Below are 18,413 nucleotides of genomic sequence, written 5' to 3'. Positions count from 1 at the left end.
ATCCTGGTGATCCGTAGCTGGGACTCGGAGTTTTCCAACTCGGTTCTGGAGATTCCTTACAGGATCATATATTCTTATAGTGCGCTTTTTAGAATTTTTACCTGATTCTGTGGGCCCAGATAGCCGTAGCGGTAAACGCGCAGCTTTTCAGCAAGACCAAGCTGAGGGTCGTGGGTTCGAATCCCACCGGTTGAGGATCTTTTCGGGTTGGAAATTTTCTCGACTTTCCAGGGCATAGAGTATCTTCGTAATGGTCATTGGCATAGTAAGCTCTCAGTTAATAACTGGGGAAGTGCTCATTAGAACACTAAGCTGAGAAGCAGGCTCTGTCCCAGTGGGGACGTAGCGCCAGAAAGAAGAAGAAGAACTGATTCTGGAGGAAACTGAGTGGAATATGAGTATTCCTTTCGAATATTAGAGGTTTTTTGCGGGATACTGAGAATGCATTTTGAGATGCTGGAGATTTTAAGTAAACTCATGTGATTTCTTCGGCGTCTTATGAATTTGTAGCCGAAAATCTTGCAGATTCTGATTAGGTTTCCAGCGGAATTTTGATATTGCTAACAGTAATCTAGGAAATCTTTATGAGCTTTTGAGAATTTCCTTCAGAACCGATAAAAGATTTTTGGGAAGAACTTCTTTGCTTGTTTCCCTTGGATGGTATAGATCTCCTTGACGCCTTGGCCTCCAAGTCCCGTTTTTTTCTGCGGTTCCGTTTCGTCTTCCACTCTAATCTTTGCAATCCCTGCATACTGCGTACATGTTTTCCCATCGGATCTCCAAAATCTTTCGGCATCGGTTCAGGCTTGGCTCAGACTACTCCTGCATTTCCGTACATACTTCATCCAATTGAATGCTTTCCGTTTCTTAAACCTCGATCTCCAAAAGTTCCATTATTTTTCCTTAACGATCGTTGTATTCATCACTCCAGCATAGGTCCTTTCCTCGTCCACATTAGGACGTTCAATATTTTTTCTGGGACAGACGCTTATTTTGTGTCCTTCTTGGGCACAAATAAAACATTTGTTGTTTATTCCCAATTTAAAAGACATTACCTCTCCTATTGAGGAAATAAAGCGCCGGCTGTATCTCATGCTTCACATTCATGTACACTCCACGAACGCCGTTGAATATGTCCAACCCAAGACCAGCAGGGAACTTTTCTCATACAACACGTTTCACTTCTCCGTACTTTCCTAGCACCAGCGATATTTCATTATCGGGCAGCTCACACACTCGAATGTACAGTTAACTTTCGTTCGTTGCACTAAACCTGTAGCCCACCTAGGCTGAGTTTTTAGCTGTCAGAATATTGAATACAATAGAAATTACGTCTAAAAAAGTAGGTCATAGATTATAATGAAATTCTTTATTTAACCAAGCTACATACAACAACATTGTTTTCCACACAGGTTTTGATAGTTTCCACACATAAATAAAGTGACATTGTTAAAGTAAACTAATATTTTGTTTGTGCAACATTCAATGTAGAATTTAGATTTTGTTTGTTTTTTAATATTTTTTTTCTCCGTGAACAAACGAAATTCGACTGTATTGGAGATTACAGTATTTGGAAGCAAACTGGTTCTTACACTATTTAGAGCCACGTTTCTCAACAGGGGGTCCGCGGACCCCCGACCATGGAAAAAGCACGCTGAAACAAACACCTCACAGCGAGCCATTTTTTCGTCATTACCAAGGTTGAGAAACAGTGATTTAGAGGAATTGTCCGGTTCTTGAATAAACTTCACTTATTTTATTGTCGTTTTTATTCAAAACATTCCAGCAAAAAGTATGCGAAACGTCTGTCACAACTAATATGATGGGTCATAGTTCTACCCTTCAGAAATCTGCTTCGAAGTGAATCGAAAATTCTAGCTAATTTGAACTATGCGTGATTCATTCGCAAATTGACTAAATATGCGGTTAAAACAATCGAATTCAAGTTTTAATCTGTAGGAAGCACTGTAGTGGATGAATTTTTCTCATACTATGATGATTTTTTAAATGTTTTAATGCAGAAAAATACTCTAAAAGTCGTGTGTTGAAAAAGAACGCGGGTTTAGATTAGAAAATGGGCTAGTGGTTGGTTACATATATTGGGAAAACAGAAATTTCGCAATATAAACTCGGTGGCCGTCCTATTTTGCATGTCTATCATTACGTTCCAACTGGGGCAGACCCTGCTTCTCAGCTTAGTGTTCTTATGAACACTCCTACAGTTATTAACTGAAAGCTTTCATTATCAATTGAACAATTTTGCATGTGCTCATACTTCTTGTTTTTCATATAGACTATACAGTAATTATGTGAATAGTTCAGGGCGAGCGAATACCATAATCTTTTGAAATTTACTAAGATTGCTTTGAAGCTGACCACTTCACTGCAAGGAAGATATCCCCTTCATTAGGATAGCCGGATTAATTCATTTTACTTCGAGCAATAAAACAGCTATGGCAAGAGCACTTAGGTCACACTATGACCATCAGAGAAGGATTGCACTTAATTGCTTCCATTAAAATGCAAATTTGCAGCACAAGCTTTTTTGTATTCGCATTGGCCTTTCCAGTTCCCCAACCTGCTTTTTCCACAAAAGCTTCATTTTTCATTGAAAAAAAAAGGAAATGCGCACATCGTTTCTGCCACTCTACTCTCGGGTGCACCTTTTCGTCGGTATACAGGTCGATTCACAGTTTTGCATTCGACTTATTTGTTCGAAACTAGTCTTTCTTCACCCTGTTGATTGTCGCTTTCAACAAGTGTGAAAAGTGCAGCAAAAAAAGCTAATTCGTAATAAAACACTATTCATCCTTTTTTTCTGCATTATTCGAGGATCCTTGTCGCTTGTCGATTCAACGAACCACAGTATCCAATTAGCTTTCTCGTCTCACATCGTTGCCACGAAATCAGAACAAAGAAGATGAATAAATTTAAATGACTTAAACGTGGTGGTGGTAGCCCAAGTAAGACTGGAAAAAGCAAACACTTCATTCAGGAATTACGACCAATTGACTAATTGCAATGCCCCACCATTGTTGGCCCTTTCTGTTTGAAGTCAAAAGTATCCCCTTTCCAAATTTCTGGTTTGGCTTCACAGCAACTGTTGGTGGAAAGGAAACTTAAAAAATTTAATTCGTGCTCGACATGGATCGCGTCCAGTAGTGCTGGGATCGGTTTGTTATTCATGAAATTTTAATTCGACTTCAATTTACTGCTTCAAAACTATGAGTTTAAATTTGAATTGCAGTCGGGGCTACTGATGTAGCAATGACAGTGTTTCCTAGAGAGTGTTTGAATCGTTTGGTCTATGCTTACAGGATTCAAAGTTTACATTAAATTTGCTACTAATGAACTAACTTGAAGTTGAACTTGCAGAACAAATGTAACATCCCATTTCAGACATCTGGTAACGCTAATGAACGTGTTTGTTACACAATTCCTTGGTGCGAAATCCTGTAAGCTATAGGTACGAAAAAGCAAATCTCATTAGCCTTCGTACTGGCAGGCATACAAGTTTGGGATAGGTATTGTACAATCTGCACCGTGAAAGCGAAAAAGCATCTCGTGTACAGCTGTTCCCCGATGTAGAACGCATTTCATCTACGTGGTTTGCATGTAAGCCAGGTTTGAAGGTTTCCGTGCAGCAAATGAGATGACCTGTAGCTTAAAGGATTTCGATTGACTGGTTTCAAAATAGAATATTTTGTTTATCTTACGACATAGGAGGTCGGACGGATCAAAATGGTCTCAGGATCCTTACGGCCCATATACCATGTGGACATAAAAACCTCACAAATTACCCACTGACATCTATTACGAGTTAGTTTGGTAGAATCAAGGGGTTTTGTGCCTTGATTCAAAACTTTTCAAAATTAAAATGAGCAGCTAGCCAGTTTAACTTGTCTGGGGTGAATTATGTATTTTGGACAGGCTAAGGATATGTCTGAAATGGACAATCGATTATTTAGGCTTACCACTGTGATACCAACATTGCAAGACGTGCTTCATATCACGTCGTAAATAATTATTTCGTATTACCGTTCACTTGTGAAATTAAATACTGTTGTGTGATTCAATAGCTTATTTGTGCGTCATCTTTGAGTTTTGTAAAATTAAAAGTGTTGATTGACGGTGAATTCATGTGAAAATTAATGAAAATATCTAGTGATTAGTCCAAAAACAAGCTGACGTGAATGTGTAAGTGAATCTCGAAGAACCCATCATCGAATTGAGGAGATACAGAAGCGATAAGTACCAAATTAGTGAGCTCCGTAAAACACTTCCCAAGTGATATATTATTATACGGTTTACGTTTATCTTATCCAGATTTAAAAGCTTTAAAAATCCTTAAGTGCAATCAAAGCCAAAAAAATTCTACCATTTTTTGAAATCATGCCCTACACAACGTTGCCTACATTACGCAGAGCAATTGTATCTCTACCACTTGTACCTAGATTAAACAAAAATGCCCATGCAACCATTTTAAATATGATATCCAGATTGAATCCCAATATAAGCACTAAATATTGGAAGGTTGCTCGTATTCTTCCACCGGAAAACGGGAAGCAATCGGTTGTACTTTCCATTGAGAAAAATCTGTTGCAATCATAGAAAATCAAAGAAACAAGATACATTACGCACTATCGAAAATATATGTAAAAATTTACCCACTGCAGTAACCACAAATTGATAACTCTATATACCTTCATACTATAATGTATTTAAATATTGAACGAATTGAATAAAAACGCATGCTGAAATGAAAATCCTTGCTTTCAACTCAATCAATCTCACTCTTTGTAGAACCTATATGGAATTATAAAACTATAAACATATTGTATGCATATTTACTAAATCACTGTAATTGAGCTTATTTCTTGTTGAATAACAATCATTTATTGTTTGATTAGTTACATGTTACACTAATTGATGATTTAAAAAAATACTAGCTATATTTTCGTCGCTAACGATGCTCATCTTAGTTTTTGTTTTGTTTTTGAACCTTGTGAATTTTACTCATTCAGGTAAATGATGATTATGGCTCCAAAACGGCAAGGCACAAATCTCCCATTGGAAGGGGAACGTGCCACCTGAGCCAAAGTTCTGATAAGCCAGGTTTGAAGGTTTCCGTGCAGCAAATGAGATGACCTGTAGCTTAAAGGATTTCGATTGACTGGTTTCAAAATAGAATATTTTGTTTATCTTACGACATAGAAGGTCGGACGGATCAAAATGGTCTCAGGATCCTTACGGCCCATATACCATGTGGACATAAAAACCTCACAAATTACCCACTGACATCTATTACGAGTTAGTTTGGTAGAATCAAGGGGTTTTGTGCCTTGATTCAAAATTAAAATGAGCAGCTAGCCAGTTTAACTTGTCTGGGGTGAATTATGTATTTTGGACAGGCTAAGGATATGTCTGAAATGAACAATCGATTATCTGCATTAGGTACTAATGTTCTATTACGTTATGTTACTTATACGCATAATGTCTCATTGTACTTTGAGTTTCTGGGGAGAAAAAGCATACAAACTGTAGCATTAGCTTCCAAAATAGCTTTCTTTAGCAGCCTGTCTGTTATACATTTCGGACACCAAATATACATTTTGGACTCCCTCCTTTGAATATAATTTGGACAGGGGCGTTATCTCAATATCTATATAATGGTTTGTTAAAATGATGGTAATTTCATAAAATTTTAAGAGTTTACATGTGACTTATGCATTTTTTCGCCTATTGGATGTGTATATTAGTGATAACCAATAATTTAATTTGATGCAAGCAAATATCATCAGATCCACAGAATACGCATGCATGCGTCATTTCAGTGTGTTTCATCAGATGGACAAATTATATCAACTGAACAAAAATCATAATCTATTTTGGACATCATCTGATTTATGCCTTATATACTCATGGTGAGGTGAAGATGCAACGAAGCCAAACCTCAAATTTTCAGAAACATAAATCTGGAGAACCAGACATCCGTTCAACCTGGAAATTTTATCGTTAGGTCACATGCTGATGGTGACCAATCGATTAAGTTTTCAGCTTAATCTGATGATTAGTTCTGCAGATTTGAGCTTGTTAAATTTTGAGGTTTGGCTTCGATTAATCTTCATATTAATATATTGGATGTACTTAGCTTCAATTCTAGACATATTTTATCATATTGCCACTTTTAAACTTTTTATAAATGTGAATTCTGAGCGCTATTATTGCATTTAATGTATGTTCTTGAAATGTACATCCTCTTGCACTCGTAGGCTCACAAATGATCTGTTGATACAATTTACAACTTTGATATTTTTGAAGCCAGTTTATAATTGTTATGAAAATGTGATCATCATTAATAAGTAGCAATAAATAATGCAATGCATGATATTCCGTACATGTATTGCTCACCATCTCATTAGAAATGAGCATAGAACGACCAGCCTGTCCAAATTATATGCATGTCCAAGTTATATACGTTACCTACTACCTGGAAAACCTGGAATTCTCATTGAATTTCTGCCAAAACCAGGGAAATTATTTGAATCAGTAATAAAAGGTAGAATATGTACTTTTTGTGAAAGAAAATCATTTTAATTATAAAAATTTTCGGCTGCGTCGCTGTCAAGATGTTAATGAGATGTTCAGTCCTTATTTTTTTTTCACGATTTTTATTTATCTAACATAAAACATGTTTAGATAAGGATGCAAAGCATAAGATTGGAAAGTTTATTGCAGTTGGGTGTCGTTCATGAGCATATGAAGCTTGGTTGAAAACAAATTTATTTACACAAATGTTTTTCGACTGTTTTTCGACAAATGTTCTGAAGGAACCCTACGATAGTTCCTACGTCCATTTTTTTAATTTTTTTTTAAAGGATTGTATAAAAAAAATCATCCACGATTACTTTCAGAAATTGCACCGAACATTTCTTCAGGGATTTTTCGATGAAATCTTTAATAAACTTTACCAAGAATTTCTCAAAAAACTCTACCTGGAATCCCTCATTAAGTTCTTCCAGAAATTTCACTCAGAATTTCTCCAGCATTTCATCGAAATATTGTCGCTGTGGTTCATACATTTCTCTAATAATTTTTCAAATAATATTTCCAAACTCCATGGATTCTTCAAAACTTCATTCAAGGTTCCACATCAGTTATTACTACAATACTACAGCCATGTTCAGAGGAATTTTTCTAATTATCCATATATAAATTTCTTCCGAATTTCTTCAAAAAGTCTTGTAGGACATTATTTAGAGATTCAAGGGGTTTTTCAGATATAATAGTATTTTACCAAGAAAATCATAGGAAAAACTTAATCAAGATTTCATGTTGTTTGTTTTGAAAAGAAACCTTTTTATGGATAGAGATATTTATGTTCAGACAAACACGGAACGGTGGCAGACCTGTACACCCGCCTGAAACGTGAAGTGACAAAAGACACCAGGCCGGTGGTGAATGCGTCAAAAACAAAGTACATGCCAATAAGCGGAACCGAGCGCGACAGTGCCTGCCTAGGAAGCAGTGTTACGATAGACGGGGATACTTTTGAGGTGGTTGATGAGTTCTATACCTCGGATCCTTGTTAACGGCTGATAACAACGTTAGTCGTGAAATACGGAGACGCATCATCGCGCCTACTATGGGCTCCAGAAGAAGCTGTGATCGAGAAAGATCCACCCCCGCACCAAATGTACCATGTACAAAACGCTAATAAGACCGGTGGTCCTCTATGGACCATGTTGGAAGAGGACCTGCAAGCACTTGGAGTGTTCGAACGAAGGGAGCTTAGGACCATCTTTGGCGGAGTGCATGAGAACGACGTGTGGCGGCGGAGAATGAATCACGAGCTCACTAGGCTCTACGGCGAACCCAGTATCCAGAAGTTTGCGAAAGCCGGAAGGGTGCGCTGGGCTTGGCAAGTTGCAAGACTACCGAACAACAATCCTGCAAAGATGGTGTTCGCGTCGAGTCCAGTTGGCACAATAAGGCGGGGAGCACAGCGAGCGAGGTGGCTTGATCAGGTGCAACAAGATCTGGAGAGCGTGGGCCAAAATCGAAGTTGGAGGGACACAACCAGGGTTGACAATCGTCACCGTCAAATGGAAAAAGTCGGCGATGAAACTAAAAGAAGCATCGTCATCGTTACTCAACCAGCGTCGGATGACGATTTGCCGCAGAGATCCGATTACATACACACTTAGATTCAATGACTGGGGTCGGTAAAATTTTACTGGGTTTTGGAACTACCGAAAAAGTCAGTAAAATGAAAGCTGTCGCCACGCGTAATTGAAAAGCAAATTTCACCATGTTTTATTTTTTATCGATATATGATATGAAAAGAAAGCTCTCTACAAAATGTCAGTGAAAAATCTCTGTTTTTCGATTTCTGACATTTTTCTTTAGTTTACTAACTTTTTCGTAGTTCAAAAACCCAGTTATTTTTACCGAACAGATTGAGTGTGTAGGCTCGGCGTCATGGCGAACAAATACGATTCTTTCGTTACGGGCGAATCTTCGTTCCGGAGCACTGAGTCGACTAAAATATGAATCGTTTCTTCTACAGATTGAGCATTTTTTTAATAAAACAAAAACAAAACAACAAAATACGTCTGGAGTCGAACAAACGATCTCTGAATCGTCAACTTCACGCGCTTACCAACAGAGCTATTGTGGAGTCATGAGGAGAGCGGGTTCATTTACCCATTCAAACAATTATGTGATGGCATTCGTTAGTTGGTGCAAGGCAAACGAATATACAGTAAACGCCTTCTTCTTGTGAGTAAGGGTAGCAAGCGGAATAAAGGAAAATTTGCTCGTTGACGATTTTGGATTGAAGTTAGTCGTGCATTCATTCGTCAATGACGAGACGATGACCTGCCAGAGTTATTATGCTGGATGACGTTGTCTTTTGTTATTTCGTCACCGTGTGTGACGAATCTGACGATTGTCTGCCCTGGACACAACCATGAACCGAATAAATTGGCGTAACATCGTTAACGAGGTTTTATCAAATTAATTGATGAATAAATAACTGCATCATGCTTCTAAGCCTGGTGCATACTATATTGGCTCTATACCACAACCGCAGATTTTATGACGGGGAAAAGTGATGGTTTAAATTGGTTTCGTTTCTCCCTAAGTTTCTCCACAATAATATTAATCTTCTGTGGCCGAAGGAGCAAAGTAGCAGGCGGGAGACGGACCTGGTGAAGTGGTTAGAACACACGCATCTCTCGCCGAGGACCTGGGATCGAATCCCATCCCTAAGATAGTCACTAAAAATTTTAGTGACGACTTCCTTCGGAAGGGAAGTAAAGACGAGATGAACTAGCCCTGGGTTAAATATTTCGTTAATAAAGATATAAAAAATAGTAGCATGACTCAAACAATTCAACATTACGGGTTTCGCAGGTTCGGGACGCAAATTATGAATTTTTATCACCATATAACGATCAAAATTCCATCACTAAATATGATACAAAGAAGTACCGTTTTGATTCATATTACGGACACTTAAGGACTGAGCATAGTATAACCGTTCGAAAAGCATATAAATTGAAACATAATATATGATACCTCTGCGTTATCGTGCTTTCAAAACACTAATCTTCCGGATGGTGGTCGAAGATTCGGATTTCACACTTGAATTACCTGAAATAAATTGAAATTAGTGATCTTTCAATGATTCTTATTCCGGATGCAACCTCACCTCTGTTTCATATTGTGGACACTTTGTTTCGAATTCCGTACAGCCCACGAAAAGCAAAACTAAAATGGTTAAATTATAAATTAAACATTCTCATCAGTTAGAGCAACGTCAAAACTTATCGCGAATTATAAAATTTCATGGATTGCTATGGTAAATTCATATTAAAACGTGTCTGAAAGTTGTGAACTTTTGAACGGGAAATTTTGAAACATTTCATGTGAAACCTTTCCCATACAAAGTAGAGTGTCCGGAATTTGAAGCTGTCCGGAATTTGAATCAGAACGGTACTCTATCTGCTTGGCCGCGTTTGTGATAGTTCTTTGAGTCACCTTTTTTCACTTTTTGTCCGTGACTGCGTGCGCGAAAGCACACAAAAGATGCCTCGACAATCGGGCAAAAATAACTGACGTTTCTGGATAAGCACGGTTACATCTTTGCATTATACATAATAGTATGCTATTTCACCTTTTCTGGCATTACAATAGCATTATATGCGTATATTTATAAAGCTGTCAGGCTTCAAATGACTACATTGTGTGTGCATATAATGCTGTTATCGTGCCGCATAATCGTGCTAACTGGTTACTTCTTTCCCACGACTTCGATTAACTATTTTTTAACGAGGAAGGCGTTTTTATGAAATGGACTAAATTTTTGAAACAAGTTTATTTTATTTTTTGCTTTTTGATAATAAAATGTTTGTTTATTAATAGTGTGTGACATGATACTAAGCTTCCCGCGATCTTATCTTACTATTGAAACAGTTAGTTGACTATTGGATTAATCTGATGAGTATGGAATCATATTCTAATAAGTGTATTGTATTCACAATGTATTCATCTGATTTGGTTTGTCTCAAGTTTGTCGAAAATAAATGGAGCTCTGGAGCTACCATGGGAAAGAGAGGGCTCAGGTATGAATATATTCCATGGCGAAACCAATTTCCCGAAACCCCTCTAAGTCTCTTCATTTACGTGGTTTTCATCTGCGCGGGAACAACTACCGTCCTACATCGGGGAATATCTGTACTCAAAGGTCGGTTCAGTGCTGGGATAAGAGGATAAGAAACATTCACGGTAAAAAGGTCGCACAAACTGCTCTTAGCACTGGGTTCGTTGGTAATGTCCCAAAATGCATGCAACGGCTTTTAGTGGCGGCAGCAGTTAGTGTAAATAATCATATTTTTCTTCGGGTTTGTTTGAGCCAGATGTAATTTATGCAGGTTTAACTTTTTTTTCATGTTTAGTTGTAAAATTTTACAGTTTCCAGAAGTTGTCCTAGCTGCTCTAGTGTTGTTGCACCTTGGATCGAAAACTTTTTCGTCTCCGCTTCTTGGCTTGGCAAACATCATATTTCGCTACTAGATGGAAATAAGAATACCGAAAGTAACCCAGCTCTTGAAGTGGCATTTAGTTTGTAAGAGCCATAGCAAGGAATGGATGGCGAAAGCATAATAGTTTGTCGTGCAGATTTTGCCTGACGTTGAAGAAACTTTTCCACATGCATTATATAAATGTAAGTTTTAACGAGAGAACATTAAAACTGTAGCAAAGCTTATTATTAACGTCGTTTAAATCGGAGCAGTGTAATCCAATTATAATGCGATTTGCAATCAAAAGAACTCCCAGACACGACCGCTTCACTGTTGCTAATTTGGTCCGAAACTGCGCAGTTTATGTTGGCAGGATGACATAACAACTTTGAAAAAAAAAAAAACTCATCTCAAGAGACTCGACTTGTTTTATCTTTTCCTGGAACCCATCTAGAAGTGCTGCGGTCTGTCGAATTCTATGCACGATCCATCCACCATCGATCCAACATATGTTTAGCAGTGAAATCCTCTGTTCGATTGACTTACATTTTCGCTATGTATTCGCCTTTATGTGCTCATGCATCACGTTCTCCGCTAATTCTCCCTGTTTTGCTTCTTACCACATTTTTTTTTATCCCAATGATTATTATGTAGCAGCCTGCTTCGTGTAGGGGAGAGAGTGGCAAGTTTTCCGATACAATGGATCATTAAAATAACCAAAACGGCCGCTATGGTAAGCATAGATAGCGCCACCGTAGTCTTATGTGTTTGACAGAACAGCAATACAGTCACAATGTTAAATCACACATACGGTGGCGGCACAGTTTTAATGCGGTGAGTGCCGAAAGAGTGACCTACAATGATCCATTACTCATAATTTACTCATTCAAAATGCAAACGAAAAATGAAGTCTCAATATGAATACTTTTCCAAATCTTCTACTTACAGATGATGTTGATTTTTGCCCCAAACTCTCCTATTTGGACGCATAACTCTTTTATTGTTGCCTCTTTTTTTTCCTTTTGTGCTTTGTACATCAGGTATTTGTTTTCGTTTGGTTATTTCAAGGTTACCGAATTTATTTTGCTGAGCCACGCTGCTACTTATTCGTTGTGCTTACTTGGGCGATCTTGCTTTTGCTGCTGTTGAATTCCCAATTATAGCCGGTCTCCATCGCTATCAGCAAGTGTACGAGGGGTGAAGATGTATGAAAAAAGTAAAAACTGGAATAGAATAAATCAATGGTAAAGTTTGAGTGCATGATGCGAATCAACATACGGTGATGTTAATTAGATTAATTAGGATTTTTTTTATAGATTTTTGTTATGTAGACTCGCATTCAATCTGTTATCATGTTTGAAGGAAAGCTCTTCCGAGTTGATTCTATTTTGGAAATGAATAAACCATTTTTAGATTTAAAATTTTCTTTCCAACATTGTTCACAAAATTCGTTTTTTTATCCTTTTCACTGCATATCACACTGCTGAGACTAAAATTTATAATTTTCCCTTTGGCGATCACTTCTTCGAAAACTCTTATGCATTATATAACACAACCTTTGTTCGAATTCTCGGAACAGAATCGGCACACATTTCGTGTATGCATTTTTTGCACCGCATTAGGTTTTTAGGAAGCAGATAATCAGGCAGGTGTATTTTGCCGCTTCTTTCTCGGCTCTCATTTGATCATGGTTGGTAGCATATATGGCAAGCAACATAACATCACGAAGAAGTGCCTAGAAAGAATCCTAGAAGAAGTCAGAATTTGCAAACGCTTAGAATCCTGGTGGGATTAATGGTGGAGTCCTTGAATAAGGAATTTAGACCTATCTGAATCAGTGAATCAAATTGTCATCGAAATAGAGGCAAAACAAACAACAAAGTTAGCATGTTAACAATCATTTATCCCAACTTTTGCGGATCGGGATAAAATCTCAAGAAAAATTGTCATGACAAACACAGGGGGCAACATTGTTGCACATTTGCAACTGGTGATTAATCAGTTGTTTTAAACAAAAAACCGAATTAGTTTCATGATTATTACTCGATAATACGGCAATGTTGGGATTTTTATATGATTTTTACATGTCTGACATCTGAAAAGGTTTCAAACGCCATGCTATAAAAATACTAGTTTGATATCTGGTTGAGCTTTTGAAGAGTTTTTAAAAGGCTATGTTTAGATTTTCATTTTTACTACATTTCATAATTTAATCATCCGTAAAGTCTCGTACTTTTGGCGATTCTCTTTTCTGTAGTGTAGTGTTATCAACCCTTTCGAAATGATTAGCCATAATCAGTTCACAATGATGACATTTCACAAGACTCTCGGTTGTTTACAAAGTATATCTCTGCTACCTCTGTTTGCGCAACTGCAAACAGGTAAACAACACCATACATTTCCTTTCGAAATAGTTGCACCATATGCAAATGGGAAGCGAACCTTGCCCAGATTCTGTCTGGAGCGAAATGAGATAGGAATCCGGACGGCTGGTGGCAGTAATGAACAAAACAACAATAATAATGATTGTGTATAATTGATTGCACTCAAGCCCAGCGAAAGATGTAAACAATTTCCGCATTACTGATTCAACGAGTGCATAAATTGTTATGGTGTTCAATGTACTGCATTTTATGTGATTTTGATGGATTGATGCAAAAATAAACCGTACCCCAAGGCATGTTAGGCAATTCAATATGTTGTTTACTGATAAATAACATTTCGACCCACCCCACACCGAATAAAATCGATAATTTCATAGACTTTTTAAAAATTGTTCATCAACTGTGTTACTGTAAAAATTTAAGGAATTTTTTTTTGAGTTTTACTAGAAAAATATTCAGCTTCTGTCAGCTGCTCTAATGGTTTCTTATTTTTTTAAAGAATTACACTATAGCTTATAAACATTCGTTTAGAAGATCCACTCATTACACACCATGAGTAGCGCAATAGGATTTTTTTCTGCTAATATTGCCTATTTGATCCTTTCAAGAATTATACATCACAGAACTGCAGAGCCCCCTGTAAAAGTCATCCAACTTTTTTCTGGAGAAAGCCTCAAGATTCCTTCGTAAATTCTTGGTAATTCTTTTGGAGTTCCTTCATAATTCAGAATTTCTACATCAATATCTCTCCGGAATTTTTTTTCTGGTGATTGCTAAATTAGGACTTTGTTCAAAAGTTCATCACTAAAACCTCCAATAAACCTAAGAGGATAACATACTGTGGCGAATAGAGTTGTTACAGATTTACATGAAAAAATAAAGTAAATTGATTTCGCTTCTACTTGTTTAGCATAGTACAAGAGCGTGTACAAGAGATGTCAAAAAGCGTACGAAAAAGTACGAAAAGTGGATCAGGCGAGACGACAAAAGAAGACAGTTTTGAAATCGACAGGATCAGTTTAGTGACAACTTTTGTAGCGAATGGACGGTGCATGCAATAGTGTGTTATTATTGGTGAGTTGTGTTTATCTCAGGAGGTAAACATCGAATGCATTATTATTGCCGGAAGAGAATTTTCCGAGCAATGTTATATGTGGATTTTGGAGAGAGAGTTCTCCAGGGCCGGAAAGGGAGTCTTTCGAGCCGGATTCTGGAAAGAGAATTTTCTTAAATGAATCCAAATTGCCGGAAAGAGAGTTTTCCGAGCAATGTTAAATGTGAGAAAAGAGTTTTCCGAGCCAGTTTCTGGAGAGAGAGAGTTCTCCAGGGTTGGAAAGAGAGATTCCCGAGCCGGATTCTAGAAAGAGATTTTTCCTAAATGAATCCAAATTGCCGGAAAGAGAGGTTTTCGAGCCGGATTCTGGAGAGAGAGTTCTCCAAGGCCGGAAAGAGAGTTTTCTGAGCCGGATTTAGTTTTCCTAAGTTAATCCAACTTGCCGGAAAAAGAGTTTTCCGAGCAATGTTATAGGTGGGTTCTGGAGAGAGAGTTCTCCAAGGCCGAAAAGAGAGTTTTCTGAGCCGGATTTAGGAAACAGTTTTTCTAAATTAATTCAAACTGACGGAAAGAAGGTTTTCCGAGCCGGATTTAGGAACAAGAGTTTCCAAAATAAATCCAAATTAGATTGGATTTGGATTGAATTGAATTTGGATTGGATTTGGATTGGATTAGGATTTGGATTGGATTTGGATTTGGATTGGATTTGGATTGGATTTGGATTGGATTTGGATTGGATTTGGATTGGATTTGGATTGGATTTGGATTGGATTTGGATTGGATTTGGATTGGATTTGAATTGGATTTGGATTGGATTTGGATTGGATTTGGATTGGATTTGGATTGGATTTGGATTGGATTGGATTTGGATTGGATTTGGATTGGATTTGGATTGGATTTGGATTGGATTTGGATTGGATTTGGATTGGATTTGGATTGGATTTGGATTGGATTTGGATTGGATTTGGATTGGATTTGGATTGGATTTGGATTGGATTTTGGATTGGATTTGGATTGGATTTGGATTGGATTTGGATTGGATTTGGATTGGATTTGGATTGGATTTGGATTGGATTTGGATTGGATTTGGATTGGATTTGGATTGGATTTGGATTGGATTTGGATTGGATTTGGATTGGATTTGGATTGGATTGGATTTGGATTGGATTTGGATTGGATTTGGATTGGATTTGGATTGGATTTGGATTGGATTTGGATTGGATTTGGATTGGATTTGGATTGGATTTGGATTGGATTTGGATTGGATTTGGATTGGATTTGGATTGGATTTGGATTGGATTTGGATTGGATTTGGATTGGATTTGGATTGGATTTGGATTGGATTTGGATTGGATTTGGATTGGATTTGGATTGGATTTGGATTGGATTTGGATTGGATTTGGATTGGATTTGGATTGGATTTGGATTGGATTTGGATTGGATTTGGATTGGATTTGGATTGGATTTGGATTGGATTGGATTGGATTTGGATTTGGATTGGATTTGGATTGGATTTGGATTGGATTTGGATTGGATTTGGATTGGATTTGGATTGGATTTGGATTGGATTGGATTTGGATTGGATTTGGATTGGATTTGGATTGGATTTGGATTGGATTTGGATTGGATTTGGATTGGATTTGGATTGGATTTGGATTGGATTTGGATTGGATTTGGATTGGATTTGGATTGGATTTGGATTGGATTTGGATTGGATTTGGATTGGATTTGGATTGGATTTGGATTGGATTTGGATTGGATTTGGATTGGATTTGGATTGGATTTGGATTGGATTTGGATTGGATTTGGATTGGATTTGGATTGGATTTGGATTGGATTTGGATTGGATTTGGATTGGATTTGGATTGGATTTGGATTGGATTTGGATTGGATTTGGATTGGATTTGGATTGGATTTGGATTGGATTTGGATTGGATTTGGATTGGATTTGGATTGGATTTGGATTGGATTTGGATTGGATTTGGATTGGATTTGGATTGGATTTGGATTGGATTTGGATTGGATTTGGATTGGATTTGGATTGGATTTGGATTGGATTTGGATTGGATTTGGATTGGATTTGGATTGGATTTGGATTGGATTTGGATTGGATTTGGATTGGATTTGGATTGGATTTGGATTGGATTTGGATTGGATTTGGATTGGATTTGGATTGGATTTGGATTGGATTTGGATTGGATTTGGATTGGATTTGGATTGGATTTGGATTGGATTTGGATTGGATTTGGATTGGATTTGGATTGGATTTGGATTGGATTTGGATTGGATTTGGATTGGATTTGGATTGGATTTGGATTGGATTTGGATTGGATTTGGATTGGATTTGGATTGGATTTGGATTGGATTTGGATTGGATTTGGATTGGATTTGGATTGGATTTGGATTGGATTTGGATTTGGATTGGATTTGGATTGGATTTGGATTGGATTTGGATTGGATTTGGATTGGATTTGGATTGGATTTGGATTGGATTTGGATTGGATTTGGATTGGATTTGGATTGGATTTGGATTGGATTTGGATTGGATTTGGATTGGATTTGGATTGGATTTGGATTGGATTTGGATTGGATTTGGATTGGATTTGGATTGGATTTGGATTGGATTTGGATTGGATTTGGATTGGATTTGGATTGGATTTGGATTGGATTTGGATTGGATTTGGATTGGATTTGGATTGGATTTGGATTGGATTTGGATTGGATTTGGATTGGATTTGGATTGGATTTGGATTGGATTTGGATTGGATTTGGATTGGATTTGGATTGGATTTGGATTGGATTTGGATTGGATTTGGATTGGATTTGGATTGGATTTGGATTGGATTTGGATTGGATTTGGATTGGATTTGGATTGGATTTGGATTGGATTTGGATTGGATTTGGATTGGATTTGGATTGGATTGGATTTGGATTGGATTTGGATTGGATTTGGATTGGATTTGGATTGGATTTGGATTGGATTTGGATTGGATTTGGATTGGATTTGGATTGGATTTGGATTGGATTTGGATTGGATTTGGATTGGATTTGGATTGGATTTGGATTGGATTTGGATTGGATTTGGATTGGATTTGGATTGGAATACCATTCATTTCTGTACATATTTTTCAATAATTTTTCGTAAATTCATTCAGGAGTTTCGTAAGAAATGTCATCTAGTCATCTACTCCAAAAATTCTATCAACAACTTCTCTGAAAATTTCTCCAGGAATTCTATTCTTTCTTTCGCTTTAATATAGGGAAAACGCGAAGCTATGTTTTGGAATGTTTATTTGGAGATTTTTTTTATAAATTCCTGATTGTGTTCCTGAATGTTTTCATGGATCAATTCTTGTAGTAACGTCTGATGGATGTTCCTGTCCAGATATTTGAAGGAATGTTTAGAGATGAATATTGAATAAGGTTTTATGATAATAAATCTTTGAGCTTACTGGAAGTTTTATAGAAAATTAAGAAAATCAAAATACAACATTTTGAGGAACGCCAATTTGTTTACCGTATAAAATTTTGAAAATTCTCAGAATATCTGACAGAATTTGTTTGATAAACCTAATAATGTAAAAGAAAAAAGTCTTAGGGAAATTCAAATTTATGGAGAATTCTTTCAAATATTTAGCGGAATCCCAGATAGCATTTCTTAAGAATTTTTTTGGGAAGTGAGTTAGAACTACTGTAGGGACTTATAGAATCTCCGAACGATTTATTTTAGGGTCCCTGACTAGGGCAGTTGGAGGTGTTCTTAGTGAAATTCTTGTCCGAATTCTTTCTCGTTCCTGGAATGATTCCTGTAGGAGTCTCAGGATAATATTACCTATTCATGGTGTAATTACTCAGGAGACTTCAAAAGATTGCAAGCAAGTTTTTTTTATTGAGAAAATGTAGAAAACTTTCTGGAGGAATCTCTGAAAAAAATATTGAAACTGCTTT

This window comes from Aedes aegypti, chromosome 3 (assembly GCF_002204515.2).
Source record: "Aedes aegypti strain LVP_AGWG chromosome 3, AaegL5.0 Primary Assembly, whole genome shotgun sequence".
NCBI lineage: Eukaryota > Metazoa > Arthropoda > Insecta > Diptera > Culicidae > Aedes > Aedes aegypti.
The sequence above is the reverse complement of the archived record's forward strand: the minus strand, read 5'-3'. Positions refer to the sequence as shown.